This window comes from Parus major, chromosome 3 (genome assembly GCF_001522545.3).
Source record: "Parus major isolate Abel chromosome 3, Parus_major1.1, whole genome shotgun sequence".
NCBI lineage: Eukaryota > Metazoa > Chordata > Aves > Passeriformes > Paridae > Parus > Parus major.
In genome coordinates, this window is record NC_031770.1 from 45,691,104 (window position 1) to 45,713,552 (window position 22,449).

Below are 22,449 nucleotides of genomic sequence, written 5' to 3' on the forward strand. Positions count from 1 at the left end.
TTTTTTTTTTTTTTTTTTTTTTTTTCTGTCTTATGTCATCTACTTTTTCCTATCATCCTCTCTCTGGCTGGACCTGATTTGGAAAGGACAGATCTGCAGATACTCCTGGTGCCAGCAGATGGAATGGCTGCAAGGGAAAGCAGATTAATGCTTAGTGTTTCTTGCCCATTTTTAATAGACCTTCTTTCATTACTGCTGTCTGTTTGCACAACCTATTAATCCTGAAACTTGTGGAAACCTTCTAAGTTAGAGACTGGACTCATATCTGCATTCCATTTTTGGAGAATTTTTTCCTGAGAACTGAGAAAACAAACAAACAAACCCCCTTGTAATGAGGATGTTTCTTCATCTTGTATTATCACGATTTTATTGTATCTGATATTACAAATTTTGATTAACTTGATGTTAAAAATGCTCATTCAGATGAACATATATTTAATTGGGAACCGGCTGAAGGGCAAGGTTTGCTGATGGTGTAAATTTATGTGGAATAGTGAGGGAAACTGAAAGATTTGCAGAGGGATTTTAGGAGATGGAGGTAATACTACATACAAAAGCCACCACCATATGTGGCTCAGTGATCCTGTCGTGTGTGGAAGCTGGGGAATAGGTGGGTTATTCTTGTGGATAACTTATGTTACTGCCTGGGAATTTGATTTTGGCTGCTGTTAGAGGTGACAGTCTCAGCTCAATGGACTCCTTTCAGAGGCAGAACAATTCTCTTATATTACTACAAACTTCTGAAATAAATGTGTTTAAAAAGCCAGTAAAGCTGTTTCAAGCGTGACAAAGACCTAAGCAAAGGAAAAACATGAAAATAAATAAAAACAAATCAGACACTCATACATAAGTTTTTCTTGGGAAGAAACAACTATAATATTGACAATTTATGGATGTATTTCTTATTAGGAAGTTTTCAGCTGTCTCACTTTGCTAGCTTACACTATGATTTATAAAGAAAAATGTTAACATCTTTATAAGAATCAAATGTTTTCAGTTCACAGGGCACGAAAATCTTTAGTTTGGCTGGATGTACAAAGTGAACTTCAGCACAAATTCCTCAAGATGAGATTAAAATCATACATTTACAATTACTGTCTGTTAGAAACCTTTGGAGAAACAAACTCTGTTATAACAATGGTTTGTTTTGCCTGGAAAGAGAAGGTCATTAATGTTTGGCTTATCATGGTCACTATCTAAAATATAAACACAGTTCCCTGTCATCAGTGTCTGAGGAATTGCTGGTTAATTCTACTTGGAGGGAAAATATATTGTGTTTTAGATCTCACCCTCTCAGAATTGTCATGTACTGTTGCAGATATGGCTGTAGATAGTATTGATTGATCTTTATTGATTTTATTTCAAAATGAATGGATACCAAGTTCAACAGGCTTTCTGTGGAGAATGTCTAGAAATAGAATATTCTTTTTATTAAAAACAACAGCAGTAGCAGAACGCTGATGTGAATGAAACACTTAAAACAAAATTTTAGTTAACAGGTTTTTTTTAACTAGAACTCAACTCTTTTTTAAAGACAAAATTAAGCAAACACTAATCTAAATAGAAACCATTTCTCCCCCATCCATCCCTATAACTTACTCTTTGGAAACAAACAAATTTTTTGAGTGTGTTCAAAATTTATACTAGTTTTTCAGAATATTTTATTACTTAAAGAAATTTGAATTGATAATACAATATGGTTAATCATCTTCCACGCAAAAAGGATGTCTCTTAAGGAAAAAAAAAACCAAAACAAAACACAGTTCTGAGGTTTTCTTAAAGTTGTAGTTCCAGAAAACCACATGCTCTGGAACATGCTTGAATGAAATTCAAATCTCTTTTTACATGTAATCTGATTAAAAAAAAAATCAAAGAGAGACAACAGATAGATTGTAGTTGTTAAGTGGAATTAATTGTCCAATTTCTAATATTTTATCAGTCATAACTGCTTTTTGTTTTCCCCCTTACCATTTTGGTACCAGTTGCAAAAGTGTTCTGTACTCTCTCTCGTAGGATCACAGTTTTTGTAGGGTTGGTTAAGAACACAATTATCCTGTCATTCTGTATAAAGCAGTTACAAGGATGTATGGTTCTGTGGCTATATGAATGATCATGGAAAATAAGGGATGAACTGTGACCAAAGAAGAACCTTGTGCTTTAATGGAAGCATTTTTGTTTGATGATGTTCTATTGAATTTTTTGGGGATGGTGTTTGTTTTTTGTTTGTTTTTGTTTGGGTTTTTTGTTTGGTTTTGGTTTTTTTTGTGTCATGGCTCTTGAAATAGAATGTACTAAAAACCCAATAACCTGTCTTTTAAGCCTCTACCAGCCTTGAAATCATTCTCCTTTCTGATGAGTTAGCTTTTAAGTGATATGAAATGTTATGTTTTCATGCTCTCCTTCTTCAGCAGTTGCCTGTTTCAGAGGGCATGGGGAAAAGGCAGGATGGTAGAGGATGGTGTTAGCAAATACTTTCGGCAGTAGCTGGTGGTGCTTACTGTTCAAAGGGTGGTGTCACAGTTTTCTTCAGACACTGCCTGATCTCCTGAGTGCAGGTAGAAACTGGCTGGCCTGCCCACAGCAAGAGGAAGGAGGCTTTGCTGCTGTGCTCACCGCCGTCTTTCTGAGCATGCGGGCCACTGAACTCTGCTGAACTACTCAAGTCTGGGTTACCAGGCAAGAAATAAAGTCAGGTTTTGGGCTAAATATCCTCGAGTTCCCTGAAAGTACAATTTTTTGCAATTACTGAAGTATTCTTTCTGGGTCTTGGAAAGCAGAAGATTCCATTGGCATAAAAACCTATGGCCTGACTGGCTGAATTAACAAAGTTAATCCACAGAGAAGGGAGGTTGAGGAGTTGAGTTTTTTGAGTGTATAAATATGCCTGTCTCTTATGCAAGCATTTATACCTCTCCCATCTATAGAAAAGGTATGGGATAAAGAGTAGTTACTGAGTTTTCTGTTGGAGTCTATCAAGGCTGAAAACTATGATTTCTCTTTTGATTTGCATTTCGAATTTCTGTTCTAATGAAGCAAAACAGGAGTGATATGCTTCTTCAGACATCCGATTAAAGTTTATAAAATTATTATCTTTCCATATACAGTATGTTCTTCTTTGCCTTTTGTAAGTTTTTTTAATATCTGAAGATTAGCCTTTAGGTCATAGCTTTTGTAAGTTTAGCACAAGCCTTTAATCTCTCTAGAATAATTTTTGTGTGTAACTTATTCTCATAATTATTACTAATAAAGCTACCACATAGGGAACAGTACATCCTTGTAGTATCTGAATTCTTTATCTTATTTGTTTAGATCATATTGGCAGAAAAAATATTCTCTGTCCCTTCTTATTTCCTAAAATAAGGACCTTCCTAGAAAGTGTAACAGAGCAAGAGTAATGCAGAAAAAGAATTAAGATTTGGTGAGCAACATCTTGGTTAGGAAAGCACTAGAATTTTGAGGGAAAACATTGCTTTCTCACTCTCTCTCTTTCTCTGTGCCTGGGGTTAAGTTAAAATAAGAATTATGCTAAAGCAGTAATAAAACAAGGTTTTTAAGTGTTGTGTTTTATCGCCCATATAGAAATTAGTAATGTAACTTGGTTATCTGGAATTTGTACAATATGTACTTGTGCCTTAGTGACAGAAGACAACTAATTTGCTCAGCTATTTAAAGAGTATTGTGAACTGATGAATGTTCTCTGCTACCTCAAATTCTTTTGACTACTGTATGTCTTATTAATTATAAAAAAATTACTTGGTCCTTAGTGATTTTGAAATACAGTATTTTCAGCAAATAGATTTTTTTTTAAAAAAAAGAAACTTTGTAACTCGATTTCTTTTCATCTTTTATGATTTCACTCCTACTTTCAGGATCCTTCTTTCAATACAGTTGTTCTAGAAATGAGAAAATTTGATGACTGTGTCTCAGGGATTCCATTTTGTCTTTGGTACCTGTAAGGAAAGAGCTCTGACAAATAGGCCAGCTGCCTCCCTTCCCCAAGAGACAAAAATGTAATTTTCTTGGTTCCTATATTCCATGATTTGAGGTTCTTTCCTTTTCTCTCCCCGAAACTTGCACTCTGAACCGGTGTCCTGTGAATTACTTAGAACATCACAGGCAAGTTTCAGGGTAAATCAGCATTTGAAATGTTCAGTAAGTCATCCACAAAGTAGATGAAGTGCTGTAGCAACAATTTTTAACTGCTTCCCAATTAGTTTTTAATTTTATTTTCTCTGCAATGCTGCCTGCTTCATCCTTTGAGAAACACTCTGTGTTTCTAGTCTGAACCTCTATCTGTAAGATCCTTGGGGGTTTTTTACTACTTTTGGTTTGTACCCCACATCTTAAAATTTACCTTTGCTTCAAAGAAACCAGGATTGTTTCCAGATTTTGTAATCCCAAATAGTGTACATAGTGGGTATTTTCTGCACCAGGTTGGGTGCTCTTCCTACTACTGTAGAGGAGGATGAGTGACTTCTGAAGAAGTTAAAATCAGTCTCAGCCCCTCACTTCCGAGTCCAAATCCACATTGCTGGTGTTGATGTGCATTAAGGAGGAGGTGCCATGGAGTTGCTGCAACCTGATTTCTCCTAGAGAAGTTTTATAACAATATAATTGATATATCATAGGGAGTATTTCAAAGGTTGAGTTTTTTTGTTTTTTGTGTTTTATTTGTTTTTTAACAAGTGATGATATCACTGATCTGTGTAGAGCTTTATTGTACCTTTTCACTAAAAGATTGGGTTTGAGGGCACATGCTAACAACAACGTTATTGCTACTTTGTGGGAATAAGATGATTCTGCTTTCAAACTCCATCCACAATCAGCCCTGGTTAAGGATTATCTCCTGGTTAAGGAGTTGTGGTTTTATGGTTGTTTTTTTGTTTGTTTGTGGGGTTTTTGGTTTGTTTTTTTTTTACATTTTTTAAACTATTATTTCTAAATGATAGAATATATGTTCAAGCCATCACTTCTGACTTGATAATTTGTTCTTCTACTTTATTCACATCTCACACAGGCAAAAGGTGCTAATTTTTGTGGAGAAATTCTTTTGTGCAAAAATCATTGTACAGAAAAACTGCACATTTAAGTGTTAATGTAGCACAACAGGCTGCATGGGAATTTTTCTAGTTCCTGGAAATATTATTTGGCTCATATAATATGAGGATACAAATACATGCTTTGAAAACAATTTATTACTAGAAATTTCTAATAAATTACAATATAATCATAAATAATTTTATATATCACACAGTGTTGAAGAGTTGAGGCAGATAGCCTTAAAGTCATTACAAACACTGAGTGAGAATATAGCAAGGTGGGGGATCTCTATGAGAAAAATGCAGAGAAAGGTGCAAGAGAAATGTAAATTATGTTTCATAGTTTCACTTGCTCTGCTACAAGTGGAGTGTTCAGAATTTCTTCCTTTGAGTGAAAATGAGTTGTTTGGAAAGTTAATGTCAGACAATTCTTTGTGCAAATTATTAATTTGTATTCCTTCTTGATACTTGTATAGCTGCATAGGACACTCAGGAAATTGCCAATTTTTAGCAAGGTCTTTGTGGCAATGACAGTAAGACACAAGTACAATCTAAAACTGTGCACACAGTGAAGAGAATCCACAACAATATTTTTACTTCATCCTCTGGTACCATCTGAGTCTTTTTGCACTCAGCTTAGAGCCTCTGCTCTCAGAGCAGTCTTCCCTTCATGATGGAGGTGGAGACTGGTTCCAATAACCAGAATTTTTTAATTTTTGTTTTTTAATTCATAGTGCCAGATGTGTTTTTAATTAAATGTGCTTCAAGTGCAGCTTCGTTCAATTTTTTTTCTACATTTTTTTCTTTTTGGAAAATAGTGTTTTAATGGAAGATCATATTCTTTTTCCTCTGAATAGCAGATTTTTTTTTTGTTATAAGTCCAAAGTGAATTGGTTAAACTTCGAAAATAGGTCAGTGGCTAGTACAGTTTGTTTAAAGACCAAAAGACTCATTATCATTTATCAGGAGTCATTAGATGTTGTTATAAGGTCTCACTCTTAAAACAAACTTGAGAGTTTCAAGCAATAATGTGCTATTACACGGTTTAAAATGTTATATATTCATAACATAAAACAAAATTTGATTAGAACAAGTTGTTTGGGGCCAAAATTCTTGGTCATTTGAATAAAGTCCAGCTTTGATCATTTTGAGGGGATAAATTCATCCAGGTTTTTTTTTTTGTAAAAAATTCATATATTATTGTTCTTCTGTGTGTTTGAATAATCAACTGCCTTTTAGCATGTTGTTGATACAAATTTTAGTAGAACCAAACCTGATGAGAAGTTTCCATTTAAATAAGGAAAACTGTATAAATACCAATCAGTTTGAATATAGCCCATGATTGAAAACCACATGTAGCTTCCCTGTTTTTTCAGGAAAGCTCTTTAGCACTTGTATGCATTCGCACGGCGTGCCCATCCTGCTTTGCACAGTGTGTAGCTGGCAGCACTGCTGGGTTTTTGTGTTTCCTTGTCGTTGTGTTATACCAGGTAGTAACCACTGGTTTGACTGATTTAAAGAAGAAAAGGAGTCAGGAATTCTACTTACAATTAGAGATGCAGGTACAAAAAAGCGTGCTCCTCTGTGCTGCACTTTTAAGGAATGAAAATGAATGTATCCAGCATCCGAGCGTGTCTCCAACGTGCACCGTGCAGAGCAGCAGAGGCAGGCTGTGGGAGTGACCACATTCCGCTCTGCCCCTTCAGATCAGCAGCCCTGGGACAGGCTTGTGTCAGCTGACAATAAAGGGTGTCCGAGTGACTTGTTAATTTTATCTGTACAAGCTGAGCCATTTGCAATTGGCCATTGGAGATCTGCCTTTCACCGAGCGGGAAGGGCAGCAAAATACCTACGGCTTCTCATTAGTTTTCAGTGCAGGTTGCTCGTTAGGAAAAAACCTCTTTGCCTTTGTTGAAATGACAGTTTAGATTTCATTAGAGAACAATGCTTGCAAACTGCTTCTGTCAGTAATGTTCAGTTCCTCCAAAGCAACTTTTCTAATTAATGAAATCAATTGCTCAGTCGCGTTCTGTCTGGGTGCTTGTGTAGCTGCATAAGACGCTCAGGAAATTGCCGGCTTTTAGAAAGGCTTTTGTGGCAGTGACAGTGAGACGTGCCTAAAACTCTTTCCACATTTCTGAGACGTGAATCTAGGATAGAATTTTTACTTCTTTCTCAGATTCGTTCTTTTTGTGCTTTATGGACCTTAGAGGCTGTGCTCTGGAAGCAGCCTGCCCTTGGTGCTGAGGTGGGTACTAGTGCCAGTCCCTGTAGCTGGAGTACTGCTGGTCTTGCAGGAGCTGCATGAAGGTTTAGACTCTGGCTACAGCGAGCAGATTTTTAGTTGTTTGTATTTCAGGTGTTCTGTCACTTTTAAAATATTTGTTAATATCCAATACCTTCCTTAAAAAGCTTCTTTGTAGGGAGTAATACTGTATTTGGTTCTGTGCATATTCAAAAAAATACAATGATGTTAGTCCTGGCAAAGTTTGGGTTTTTTTCCTTCATGCTCTAAAGTATTTGAAAACATCGAAGTCTTTTTATGGCTTTTTATTTTATGGGCAGTCAGAATACCACAGGACAGCCAAAACTTGTATTGTTTTGACTCTGCAGATATCTTCTTGACGGATTAAGGCTGTCAGCAGAATGTGTAAACACCATTTCCAGCTTTTTACATTGGTCACTAAAGCATCCTTAAGTGCAGCTCAGGAATCTAGTCCTGTGAGACAAACCCTTCACTCATATGACTGAATGATGGTCAGGGGCTTCTGCTAAAACGTTTTAATAACTTTGCACTTCCCAGCAGCAAGTCAGTTCTCTTGTATTGACAGTCACAGTGATTGATCCTCTCTATGCAGCTAGTCCACTGACATATGAGTGCATTCACTTTAAACAGCATCCACCTCCAAGTTACAGCAGTGTAATTATTTAAACAAAGATGTTGCTCTTCAGAAATTATAATACAATTGCAGCAGCCACCTTACCAGGCCCTGTTCATTGTGCACATTGATGGCTTTCTACATACTACAGCTTCTCACACTGCAAAGAGGAACCTGCAAAGCTCCTGAAAATTTTGTAGAATATACTGCTTTATAGTAAAGATATGCTAATATAAAAAAAGGCTCTGATTTCTCACATTAATTTTATATTTTTTGGAGGAAAGAACTAGGAGAGTGGGAAACTGTCTGCTCAGTTTTCTGAGATGCTGAACTTTACAGGTTTTTGCCTAGTTTTAATGTTGTTGTTTGGGGTTATTGTTTTGTTTTTCTTAGCTCTTTCATCACCTGGAAGGAAGTCCTTCAGTGGATTCTAAGTCTGTTCAAGGGAAAACTAATTATCTGATTGCCCACCTTACTGTCTTGGCAGGGCTAGGCTGGTGCCTTGTCATAGGTGCACAGCTGAAAATGATGAATGAAATAACAGATCACTTTCTCTAAATAAGTTCTGGAAAGAGCTTGTGATAAAGGTATGGTTCTTGCAGGCTTTGAGAAGGAAAAAAAAAAAGATAATGTCCTGTAAAAGACCCCAAATAACTGTATTGATTCTGTTACATATTTTTCATGTTTTATATGAATTTCATTTTGTCTTTTTCTCTAGAAAGCCTAAAATTTTTAAAGCTTGTTTTAAAAACCAACATATAATGCATTGACATAGCAAAGCTGTGAACATGAAATACTGGTTTAAAATACTAATGTAGTCACATAATAACTGTCTTACTCTGTGCCTACCCCTGTGTACTTCATTACAGTAGTACTTTGAGTTTGGTAGTATTCTAAGGAGAGAAAACAGACCTGCCTAAAAAAAAACCAAACAAGTTTTTCACATCTTTTTCTTGGATTGGACCAATTCCTCACTCTTGTTCATTTGTGCTGAAAAGATAGCAGAGATGTGAGATGCAGCAGCAATAAGTAGCCTGTTGTAGGACCTGCTAAAAGTTCCTGATTGTTTGAAAAAAGCCTTATTATACTTGAGAATACATAATTTTGTCCTGTGAAAGAGCATTAGAAAATGAGTACAGAAAAATATTTAGAACACAAAAAAAATGTGATTGATGAAGACAAAAATAGTCTATCATAAAATTATATTCATTTTATCTAAGTTGTTTTCATAACAGGTGAAAAGAGAATCAATTTCTTCACTTTTAAGTTCTTTGCAGTTCTATGGAAAATGTAAAACCTCACTTCAGAGAGATCCCTGGAATCTCTTGAAATCTCATTCTCTATCTGATGAAAAGTGTGTTTTGGAACATCTGACTTAAAAAGAGTTCCATGAGAGAGGAACCACTGTGCTGGGGTTACGTTTTCACTTTAATCCTAACTTTCTTTTAACCTAAGATTTGGCATTAAATATAATTAAAATTGAAAGCCTCTTTTGAGAGGAAATATTTTAATCTGAAACTATTGAAATGGGATACATCTAGTGTGGTGGAAGCCTCCCATCCCTTTTTGCTTTGAGCAAACATAAGCCAAAAAAAACCCCACTGACCAGACAACTACAATAACAAATAACCAACACGCAAACCCCAGCCCAAACAAACATAAACCACAAAATTCAAGAACCCCAAATTTGTCAGGTTTTCTGGTTTAAGCCAGTGTTTTAGTTAAAATTGTAGCATTTTCTGGGAACTTTGAGAACAATGAAAAAATAGTTCTGTATAAAAAGTCTTTCTAGGAGGTCTACTAAGGATTGAGAGAAAACAAGATTCCTGAAAATTTCTGATATAAATTTTTTAGTGAAACTCCATTGGCTTTTGCTTCTGTGCTATACAGCCACTTGGCCTAGAATCAACCTCTCTTGCTGTTCTGTCAATCATCAATGCTTAAAAATGCAGCTCTGGGGATCAGAGCCTCAAAAAGGCTTTGCAGCACTCTGGCCTTTGTGTTTAGCAAAAGAGAAACAGGGAATTCATAGTTGCTGTTGATGGGATGGTGGGTGTCCCTTGTTCTGCATGTGCCATTAACCCAAGTTGAGTCGTGTATCTTGTATTAGAAGTGTTGGCTTTGTCAGCTGCCTGCCCACGTGCAGCAGTCATCCCCATCACCCACCTTTGTAATCAATTTTGGCATGCAGATTTTATGTTTTGGTAGAAAACGTGTGGTGGAGTCCTGCATAAATGAAACAAAAAGGAAAATAACACTTGAAAAATAGTGTTTTGAGAAATTGCCAATGCATACAAGTGTCATTGTTAAACAACAGTGAAAAAGTACATGAATTCTGAAGTCAGCTGGTAGTCAAAAAATATGTTAAATAACTGCAAATGAAGTATCTGAGCAAATACTGTTGAAGTGGTTGTAAGAGAATGTGCATCCTCCTCTTGCTGGATGTTGATGATGTAGAACAGGCTCTTTTGTTATTGTTGTTTTAAAAGTATGCTTTAAAAACAGGGAAACTGTTTTAAATAAGGAGCATGCAGTTGTAACTTCTTCAGTGTGTGATGATCTTTTGACTTTTCTATTTACTTTTTTTTTAAGATCTTTATGGTTATGGCAAAACCTTTCATCATCAGCCGATGGTATAATGGACTACCAGTTGGATGATACACAGTCGTCTGAAACATGATATATACTTCTCCTCATCCGTGTCCATGGTGAGTTTTGCTTCTGTATGTATATATTTAATGCTTTAGAGAAGGAATTAAAAGTTTTCAGTGACCCACGTTGGATGTTGTTCCCATTATTTTCACATGGATTAAGAGTATTGTCAATTTACTGACTACATAAAGCCCTTTTTTTTTTTTTTTGTAAGCTGTTTGATATATAGATATATAACGTTTCTCTTTTTGGATTATTTAACAGCAATGCAAAATTCTGATAGGCAACTTGAAATGTTGTCTTTCCCTTCGGCTTGAAAACATCTTCACCTTCATTTAGTGTGTCTAGTTCAAATTAGATTCCAACCAAATGTTCTTTTTGATCAGATACATACTGCAGTGTACTTTAGAATAAGGTAACTGTAACAGTGTTGCAAATATACTATAAAAGCCAAGTAAGAAAATTAATTGGAGAAAATATTTGGAAATAATTTCTTAGTTTTGTTTTTTTTTTTTTCACTGCTTCTCTGTTTTGTGCCTACAATTAATCTGATTATATTATCTCTGAGCACTGTTAAGTACAATCAATAATATTGAAAGCAAGGCTCCTCATATTATAACTGAATTTTTTTGCGTTCAGACATATGATAATGAGATCCAAAGCACTCGTTGTTCATTTGCCTAAGCACATTTACAAACCAAATTTGGGCATCAGAACGTTCCTCTGACTACTCCTTAACACAACAGAAGTTGCAGCTCACCCTCCTCTCCAAAAATCAGGTTAGGTAATTGAGGTTAAAATCTTCACTCTCTCACTCCTCCTTTTTGAGGGTTTAGATATGGTTCTTACCGCAGAGTTTGGTTATGGGTTATACTGAATTGTCTGGAATTGTTGCTTAGCCACTGTTAAAATTTGCCTGTGAATGTTTGTTATCCTATAAATTTGTGTCTAGTGTTTGGGTTGGAAAAGATATGATATGAAAGGTATTTTTCCTTTCCTGCTCCATATTTCTTAGAAGGATGCAGAAGTAGTGAAAAAAGTGAAGAGACTGGAAGAGGCAAATATTAATTTGCCTAATTCCATAAGGTTTTTAGTCAAGGCTCTTCTTATTATATGTTTAATTGATGTAATGGACTAAGATAGAAGCAATGCAGTTTCTAGAGGTGTGTTTGCACTTGGTAATAGAAAGATGCATTTAAATGTTCCATATAAGTAGTTAAGAGGTGTTCACTGGCAAAACCAGTTACTATTGTTTTTGGGTGTTTACACTGGGGAATGGACAGCTGTGTAGCACATTTTCTCATCCTGTGAGGGACGTTTTCTGCCTGATTCTCCGTTACCAATTTCAGCTGGCTTTGCTTTTCAAATTTTATGTCTCCCAGGTAGTAACCATACAGCTCTGAAACCAGGGAGCCAAATAAATAGCGAAAAAACATCACCTTGCTTGTTTCCACCTGCAAGTTTTTGAGAGGAGAAACCTGAGATAGTGTTTGATGGGTTATCCAGTATCTGTTGGTTCTGTGAAACATTGCCCTGGGTATTTACTGAGTTCTGCATTGTTCTCTAACCAGGCTTTATATTTGCCAAATTAGCAGATTTTCTTCGAAGACTTGACCTTTCCTTTTCTCCTTTTCCTTATCAGCAATGTGCCATACATTTCTGAGCCTGTTTTTACATCCTGAGTGTGCACTGACTCATCATGAAATGAGGGCTTTGTGGCAAGTCTGATGGAAGAACTAACTTCTTTAAACAGAGAAAACTGTCTATCCCATACGTGTAAATAGTGCAGGATTGTCTCCTTTTGCAGATGCCTGCTACACTACATTTTATTGCCATTTTACTGCATTTATTTCCTGTGTACACCAGCAGGAGAACAAAATCCATTCCAATCCACCGTGTTTCCCTTGTGGCCAGACTTAAAAGGTGTGATGATGTCTTCAATTATTTCAGAAATGTCATTATACATTGTCCTGACAATTAAAAAAAAAACCTGCTTTGGCGTTCTTGTTAGAATTGTTCCTCTTTGCAATCAATATCTTCAAGCAATAAGGATGTACCATGTGTAAGGGCATCCTCCTCTCACTTCTGTATCCACTCAGGGCTCCTATAGGTTTTCAAATGGTCAGCAAGTTACTCCACTGCTTCTTTCTAACCAGAGGAAAGCTAAAGTGAGCATCAGGAAGTAAACTGAGTGCCATCACACAGGATTTGAAACCTAGAGGATTTTCTGCCCTGACCACAGTAGCTTGCAGAATGATATCTAGAGGATAAGTAAACTTTGCTCATCAAATTCGAACTCTGCAAGAGAAGAAACAAAATTCAAGCAGTAGAATATATTTAAAATCTGTAAAATAATAATGATAATATTCCTAGTTTCTCCCCACCTCATTATGCCCCATTAGATAGACCAGGGAAACCTATTAGAGAAAGGTGTAAGATAATTTTAGAGGACATAGTGGGATTTGACAACTTGTATGAAAAGGAAATAGAATGTCTTATACGGAAGAAGTACTTTAAATGCAGAATTGTATATCAGCATGCTGTTGAGTGTATTCTGATCTTCATTCTGCTTTAGACCAACAGATACCAATTTTGGACGGGTCTTTTGGTTGCTGAAAAGCACAGAGATTTAAAAAAAAAACAAAAACAAAACCCAACCCCAGATAACAAAAACCAAACCAAGCCAAACAGTAAACAAAACAAACAATAAAAAGTGGAAATTTTATTTGTCTGCTATATATTGAGAAAATCCATATAGCATTTTAATGTTGAAAGGAAATTTTTTTTTCAAGATACTCAATATGCAATTAGCATAGGGTGAAAAATAAGCCATAGTGAACAGAAGGCAGGTGCTGTTTGGGAGATGTTTATGGTAATTGAGAAGATACTATGTAAAACATTTAAGATCAGGATATCTACAAACAAGGAAAGTGGTTCAGGCCATATGTTAAGTTACAAAAATAACAAAGGACTTTTTAGTACAGAATTGCCTTAATTTATTTGGAAGACTGAATAATTCTAGAAAGCCCAACAAAAAACAAAAACAAAAACAACATAGCAGGTATTCCTAATATTTACCAGCTGTATTTTCTGAGTGTTGTGTTTTGGAGATAACCACTTGAAGAAACAACAGCAGCAGCTGCTAAGTAAGATTACCGTTCTATTACCTGACTTGAAAAAGAGGAAATAAGAAAAAAAGGGTAATGAGAAGAAAACATGGAAGAAGTCTAGCCCTGTATGTCAGTTTCTCCACCCAAAACCATCTGTCAAAAATCATGTACTGAAACCTCCTGTACCATCACTGAACAATGGAAGTTTGTGTTTTGTCTGGTTCTGCTCCTGAACTCGTTTCAGCTTCTCTGCTGGAGGCACCTCACAGTTTACAGATGGTGTTGTGACTGAAGTGCTCCATTTTAACTGTAAAGCATCATTAATAAGTATCAAAACTAGTTTTTATTACTTCCATTGCTTCCTGCCTATTGTGGAAATACCCAGGGTTCTCAAGACTGCCAGTTATTTTGCTTAGAGCATTGCTCCGTCAGAGTTCACACAGGTGGATTCAGTGAGCCTGGCTCCATCTGTGCCACCTGCTAGTCTGGCTGTCCAAACACATCACAGGCTTTGTTGAAGCCATTCTGATGACAGAATAAATGGCATGGCAGGTATACTGAAAAAATCAAAATGAAGCATATATTATTTCTTAAAGTAATCCCAGTCCTACTTAGATTTATCCCGAACTGAGGTTCCTGCTGCTAATAGGCAGAAACAAAGAAATAATGTTAACATTTGTCTTGAAAACTTCTGGTTTGGGTGAATTTAAACTCATGTTGCTTCAGTACATGCAAACAAAGCAAGAACTCCCCTTTGCCCTTGTTTCCCTACACCTTTATGTACTTCATTTTCAAGCTGATGTTGTGATACTGAAGGACTGCACTATGTCAAGAGTCTTGAATAAATTATGTCACAGAAACTTTGAAAGCTACTGAGGAACTGGCCTCAAGGTTAGGTATTGGTTAAAGAAAAGCCCGATAACTGGAGAGGCATTGCTGCTGATGTGCTTTGTTCTAATGATTTTCTATTAGTAGGGAGACTTGATTAATGATTCTCTATCAGTATGTCCTGATAAACTTGCTAGTCAATGAATCAGTGTGTCATTTTATTTTCTCTTAAAGAGCGTCCTTCTAATGTGAGTGTGACAGGAATTGGCTTTAAATTAACTGCTACAAGCAATTTCTTTATCTGAATGGAGAAAATATTTTCACTTTCTCTAAAGTTTTGAATTCCTGCATAATTTTCTTCTGAATTCATGAATTATTTGTACCAAGTAACTACTTCTGTGAAATTTTTGCATTTAAAAAACATCATGAGTTTTTAAAACTGCTTGGAATCAGAAGAGGTTCTATGGTAATCTTACTGTTTAAATTCTATACTCTTTTAACTGCAGCAGGCTCTTAAAGAAAAAGCTGGGTTTAAAGCTTGAGCAAGCTTGCTTGAAAATATATTCAATGTATTAATATTTAATTTTTAGTTTTTCTACTGTGCTACTGTAAAAAAACAACAGCAGCCATTTTCTACAAAAGACTAAGAGCTTACAAGTTTTGTTAGGGTAAAAAAAAAACAAAACACCACAAGCAAACACTAGCAAACTGGTTTTTGAGATTTTTTATTAGCATATTAACTAGTTTGTTGTGGGTTTCATTCTCATTAAAAATAATAAAAGAATACAAGAATATAAAAAATAATACAAGAATATATTGAATATATTGAGAATATATATCTTGAATATATATCAAGAATATATTGAGTGCTTAAGATCTGCTTGGTTTGGTTTGCTTGTTTGCTTTTTTAATAGTCCTGCTCTGAAGGTAGAGTTCCCAATGGATAATCAAGATGTAGGACAGAACTTGCAGAACTATCAACCACGTTACCAGTTTGACAGGGGTGGATCCTGGAAAGCTGGAAGAGTTTAAATGATGTGTGATCAAGCTGAGCTGTATCAGCCATGACACTGCTCAAACAGCAGAGCATCCTCTCCTCCAAGTTCAACCTTGTGGAGCTGCAGGGAATCAGTGCAATGCTTAGTAGCTCAGTGAGATGCTACTTGGAAGGGAGAGGTGGCTTGTTTCAGACAATTTGTAACTGAGTTCACTGGTTTGTGGTCTCACACTGGCACGTGTCCAGGTGATCTGGCCAACATTGCTTTTGTCCACGTCTGGAGGTCAGGAGATGCCAGCCCCTGCATCCTCACCACTTCTCTTGGGTTCTTCTTGGTGGCAACAGATGAGTTCTGGGGATTCACCAAAGAATTTTACTTACTTCAGCCTCTGTAAGTGCTAGGTAAATCTGCTGCCAGATGTTCTTTCCTGTTTCTTGGTGTGGCTGGCGTGTCAGGAGGAGACACATGCCATCACATGCACATCACCTCTCCTGCCTGCCTGCACTTCTGACTTGCACAGCAGACAGGTTTACAGTGTAATCAATTACACAGTTTTAATTCTGGATACCTAGCTTGACTTCAAAGATACTGCTTACAAGAGTTGAGGACCTAAAAATTACCTAGGATTAATCACTGGATAATATGCCTAGAAAGTGGAACTTGGTTTCTTCTAAAGATAAACTAAATACACGCATCTCCTAAATGGTGGACATTGACTGTTGGAATTGGGCACTGCTTCCAACATCCCAGAGATATCTGAGTTTGATAACTCCCAGATTTGTCACAGAAGTGATTCAGTAGGGCCTTCTGGGGAAAAAAAAAAGTATGCTGCTTAAAGAAATCAGTATTTTTTTTATTTGTTCTTTCATATACATCAGGTAGAGTTCCTTTCTTATTATTTTGAAGCTTCGTATTATATACAGATGTTGGAAATAGTTTTTGATGTAGGCATAATTCTATAATAAATAATATAAGATATTGAGATATTAAATAATGAGATATTTAAAAACTGTATGTCCAGGGACATTGCCCACCCAGATAAGGGCAGATGTGGCTTCTGCCCTTGCTAGGGCTCCTGCGCATCCCTTCCACACCTGGTCCCTACTCCTGCTGGGGGTTATTGTGTGACATGAACCCACCTTGGCACCTGGGGCAGGACATGAGGTTTTTGTTGGCATAAACCTCAAGGGTGCAAACATCTTCCCAGCTAGAGACACTGCCACCACCTATGTCAGCACTCCCCCTAATTTACTGTCAGTTGTTGCCTCTTGTGCACTCAGCAGGTCACCAATGAAGCTATTGAAAAACATAAGCTGCTGAAACTTGCCTTTAAAATAAGGTAAGAATTAATTTCTCATTTTATTTTTAATTATTGTCAATGTTACTATCAATGTTATTGTATAGTTTACCTAATAGCAGAGAGTAGTTTTAAGTATGTGTACCCAAATTAAGGATATTATCTTAAGACTTATGTGAAAAGTGCCTTCACAAATCACAATGTGGAAAGCAGGTAAGAATCACTGCACGGTGTCTGTGTCTCCTCTAACTGATTATTCCTGTAGCTGGCATCAGCAACAGCAAAAATGTTGGAAAGAGGAAACTGGTAAAGAATACAGAGCTTCTGACAAGCAATTTTTATTTCTCAGCTCTGGGAAACAAAATCTAGGCATTCAAAAACTAATTAAGTACTTGAGAAAGGGAGGCATGAAATTCATAAGTTTAATTCATGTTGTTACAACAGGCATCCACAGTTCAATTTTGCATTCATTGCTTTGAGATGAGGTTTGTATTAAATCTGAGTAAATTTATTCAGAATTTTATGTAAGGCTTGGGGGGGTTTTGGGTTTGGTTTTTTTTTCCTTTTATTGTTGTCAAATAATTTTCACCATCTAGATATTGGCAATTTGTTAGCTTGGATAGAACTATCTAAATGAGATCAAAACTATATCAGTGCAGATTTTCACAAGTACATCAGTCATATTTTCTGATAGAATTACTAATGTTTGCAGATAATCACCTTTTCAGACTCACTGATTTCAGTGATATGCCCTTTGATATCCTTTTTTACTAGAAAATTAAAGTTGGAGTAAACCAGCTCAGATCCTGATAACTTTCAGTATCTTCTGTGGTGTTGCTTTTAAAAAAAAGCACTTTAGTGTCCTTCTCTGCCTTTTGTAAAACTATGTAATACTTACTAGCTTTCCTCTCATTTTATTTCCCTTTGTATTATACAGCCTCCTTGAGCTTTACATAAAACATGTCTTCTGACTCTGTTTTATGTGAATTGAGTGCATTTTACAGCAGTTTGTAGCTACTAATTTGGGCTATACATTTTTATGTATAAGCATTTCTCTTGGGAAAGTTAAATTTTTCTGCTACATCATTTGCTTAAGTGAGGCAGTAAATAGGTTATCAAAAGTAGTTCTTTTCCATGCTAATACGGAAACAATTTGGATACTTCAGAGTACTGATTTTAAATACTTGCTACTAATGTCTTGGTGAGACACAATATTCAATGCTCTAAGAATTAATGTACGGTTTTACATCTTAATTTCATGTCCTGTATGTATTTTCTGATACGCTGTCTCTGCATATATATAAATGTGCACATACATAAGAAGAGGAAATAATAGTTTAAATTATACAGAGGCATTTTTAAAAAGAATAAGTTGTTTCAGTGTAAAAGAAAAGGAGAATGGCAAACTTGGAAAATAATCTTTCATTTAAAAATATATATATAAATATATATATATTTAATTGCACTCTTTATCTGAAATCGGAAGCCATTACTGTGTGTCTCTTATTATTCAGTTCTTTGTAATAAAGGTAGGATTCATGGGTGTTTCTAAGTTTTCCATGGGGAGAGGCAGGAAAATTCAGAAGACAATTCTTGTCTTATATCTGTGTTAGATACTTATCATAGAAGGGGATATATTACCCTCTGGGTAATTGTCTGTGCATTCAATATTGTTATTTCCTGTTTTAAAGAACACAGGATAATCCTGAAGAACCCAATGCTTCCCACAGTTAATTTTATTTTGTTGGAGATGCAGTAATTGCATCTGTGGAGCAACCACACTTGTTCAAATGGATTGTTCATTTTAGGTACACAAGAGGTGCCTCATAATGATAGTTACTGAGTGGTTTGACATTCACAGAAATAACACACTTTTCATTTTGCATGCTACCTGATGCATTTTTATATGTAAACAGAATGTTAACTTTATTAAAATGAGGAGTTTGTTTAAATAAAAAAAAAATCACAAGAAGCAAGACTTATTGAACCATTTTCCACATTTTACTGGAAAATGTTGACTCATATGTAGTAGATAGTCTTCATTTCCTCTACTCAGTGAAACTGATGTTTTGGTGCTCTGTTAAATAGTCACTGTTTTCAGCAGAGCAATGTGGGCATTTTAGTGGTGCAGAAATTATTTCTCATTGGAGAATATAGCTCTTGTCAGGATTTAATACTTACAGCCCAAGACTCACCTTCAGCCAAGTGAAGTTAATGTTCTGACTCCATTATACAAGACTTTCTTGTGTAGTTCTAATTAATCAGTGTTGTGCTTTAAAGCTGAAACATCTCGAGTGAGAAATAACACTATGGTTGAATTTAAATACTTGTACCAATAAAACAAACTGTGTCAATTTGGGTTATCAGTCAGATTTCAGCTTACATCTGGTGTTATAATCTTTTTTATAATAATTTCAATTATATAGTCTCTCATTCTCTTAATTCTTCCTCTAAGCTGTACTGTTGCTTGGCTCCAGCTACTGTGCTCCCTATTCCAGGTGGCTTTGCTTCAAATGCCTGGAAAAAATTATTCTGCTTAGAAATAGGTAACACTACAGGTATTTGAAATATCTCATGATCCACCTTTTCCTAACTGAAAGATTGTTGATATTTTGTCTTTGCAACATTGGAAAAAAGGAGAGATCATTTTTTATGTTAGGGAAATCATTTTATTGCTTTATGTGCTGTCCAGCTACACAACTATGAAAGAGTGGCTGAAGGCTTTTAAGAAGAGAGGATTTGTGGATGTTATTGTACTTAGGGGAGAGGAAGTGAAGGACCTGCCTCAAAGTGATAAATCCTGTGAGAATTGAGGCATCAAACTTTCCAGCAACAGCCTGAAGCAGCACATTAGCATCAACAGCAGGTGACGGCAATGAGTCTGAAAAGCTCAGATTAAATGAATTCAGGTGTTGGTGTTAGAAAATCTGGTCTCTAAAGAATAGTTCTTGTTACTATGGAAAGTTGTTCTTGCCAAAAGAGATTTGGAGGTAATTTAAATTGCAAGTCAGCTTTATGTTGACTTCAAACAAGGCCATAAAAAAATTGTGTGCAGGATTTAGTTCTGAATGTGAGTCATCTGTGGAGCAAGAATACTCAAAGAATTTATTTTGTTTGGCAAATATATAACCTTGAGCCGATTCAAGCACAATTTCACCATATTTGTTAAAGTTCTAATACAAAATTTTATGACCAGAAGACCTAGAGCCTGGGGAGAAATGATTCACAAGGGGTGACTTAATTTCTATGTTTATTTCTGATGGACAGTGACTGCACATGGAGTGATGATGACCAGTGCTCCCAGTCTTTTGTGGATGACACAGGTGGAAGATAGAAGGTGCTTGTAACTGCAGGGCTATCCATGGGAAGGCTGTGTGCATCCTCTGCTATTACATATATGTCTGTGATCCTGGGCAGTTTACAAGATAACAGCTAATTCAGCTGTTCACAAAGAGTCATTGTTATTTCAGAGGATAAATAATGCTGTCGGATTATTATCACCTCAGAGAGTATTATGAGACTGCTAACATTGACTTCCCTCTCTATTTGGTTAAATAAAGCTATAAACCTTGCTTATAAACTGTTTTATGCAGCTGCTTTTATACCACATTTCTGTGAGCCATATCATTGTTTACTGAGTTTCTGATTATGTTTGACTTTTATTTTTGCTCCCAGTGTTCTATGCATTTTGGATTGAATTCATGATTATACACTGTGTGATTACTTATAAGCTCCTAACTATTTAATGACTGAAATAAACCTTTTTTTACTTTTTCTCTCTTTTTCCTCTCCCTTTTCTTAAATTTGTCATGTAGGAGAAGAAAGTCAAAGCAAGACACCAATGTTCATGTGCAAATTTGTCATTATCTGGTTAGTCTGCTGCAAAGAATGCTTTAGTTCGAATGTGTTGATACAACACACTTTAAAAGCTGCCTGTACTTGGTCTGGACTAAATTGCTGGAAGAATTTATCACTTCTCAGACTTGATGAACTACAGAGCTGTAATATATTTTTTCAAATTCTCTAATTTACCCTTAAGGTTTTATTTTCCTGATGTGATAGGTGGAAATCAACCAAGAGAAGAAAAACGGGTTTTGTGGTTCAGGTTCCAGCCAGGAACAGCATTGTATCACCAGACTTGAGAAGAGCTCATTCCATGCTGCAGCTGAATGTGCTCCCCATTTCCTTCCTCCCCTGTGCCTGAGCCCCAGGCAGCACAGAGGTCACTATCTCCCAGCAACATTTTGCCCATTCTTAGGAACTGTGAGTTTCCAGTAAGTTTTTGAAAATGGAGGTTTTTGTCAGTTTCCCATGTCCATGTTAATTTTTGCAGTGTCCCAAAATAATGTTAAAATCTGTGAATGCTTTTTTCACTGTGCTAATTAAATCCACCCTGCTTTTACATTAAATTAACTGTAAAACTGCATTGTTTTTCCCAGAGAGGATTGTTGTGTTATGTCAGTTAAAAACCAATAAACCATCATTTTTACCCCCACCCATTTAGTATTGATGGGGATTCCAATGAACCCATTATCCATGATTAACTGATATAGTGTGAATCTTCATGTGCCACCAAGATCATGTGAGGAATTGTACTAAGCATAAGAAGTAAGAGCTTCAAAGTACGTTTATTTTGGTAAAAAAATGTTCCTTCCAAGCATGTGGAACCTTTCTGTTGGCTGTAACCCACTTCATTTCAGAGATCATACTTCCCTGACTCCACTGAGGGGATGGTAGTTGCTGTGGCCTGGCACATGCTTGACAGGAAAAGGTTGTTCTTGTTTCAGAGGGTCTCAAGGTGCAGGAAAATTGAAGGAACAGGCATCTGAGGAAACAAAAGGCAAAGATAAAACAAGGCTAGCCATTGTGAATCTGTAGCTGCTCAGCACAAGCTGACATTGAGGTTGCAAGGGCAAGCCCCATGGCATAGCATGATTTTACAGCTTCAGGACTCATAGCTGTTCATAAGTGAAAAAAATTAATTTAAGAAAATTATTTAAAAAACAGAGAAGACAGGCTTTTTCAAGAGGTTACTTCACTTCTGTGATATTCTCAGGAAGTTTGTCAGAGCTCTTTTTTAGAGTCTTAAAGTTTGGTAGATCCCTGAGATCTGGGGAAAAGAAGGGTCTCACTGGGATAAGTGATAAACTAGATATGTCTGTATGTCTGTGTATGTTTTCACTACACTTGTGGGGCTTGCTCTCTACTTATGGAGTATATGGATACCTTAAAATACATAATCTAGGGAAAGAATAAGTGAGATTAATTTTAAACATCTGTGACACAGTGGAGAAAACATGCAAATCAGTTTAGTAGCTAGTTTGTGTGCTCTTGTACATACTGGAGGTATAAATAGAGCAGTAATCAGGAATAATGGGAGGAGGGGATATTCTTCTTTGGAAATCTCTTTCTTAGAAAGTAGGTCAGGCAGCTTCTGTCACTGTGATGTTTTGTTTATGAGGGAAAAGACAAAATGAAAATAATTTACTAGCCATGCTTGAGAACTGTCACCATCTACTCCTTGATGGAGAGCAGATAACAATAAGTGAGTGGTGTGTTAGGGTGAAAGTTAAATTTGCAGTATTAATTAGCTGTCTGAGCTCTCTATTGTTTTTCCTGCTGTGAGTCTTTTCTAGACACATCTTG

General features: G+C 36.2%; 1 protein-coding gene across 2 annotated transcripts in view; it reads left to right on the forward strand.

Moving 5' to 3' along the window:
* Window positions 1-22,449, forward strand: part of CHRM3 (cholinergic receptor muscarinic 3) — a 265,832-nt gene that overhangs the window by 68,797 nt on the left and 174,586 nt on the right. For both annotated transcript variants that reach the window (XM_015622920.3, XM_015622919.3), the window contains exon 2: window positions 10,511-10,626. The gene's annotated coding sequence lies outside the window, so the exon portion shown is untranslated. The remainder of the gene's footprint in view (window positions 1-10,510; window positions 10,627-22,449) is intronic.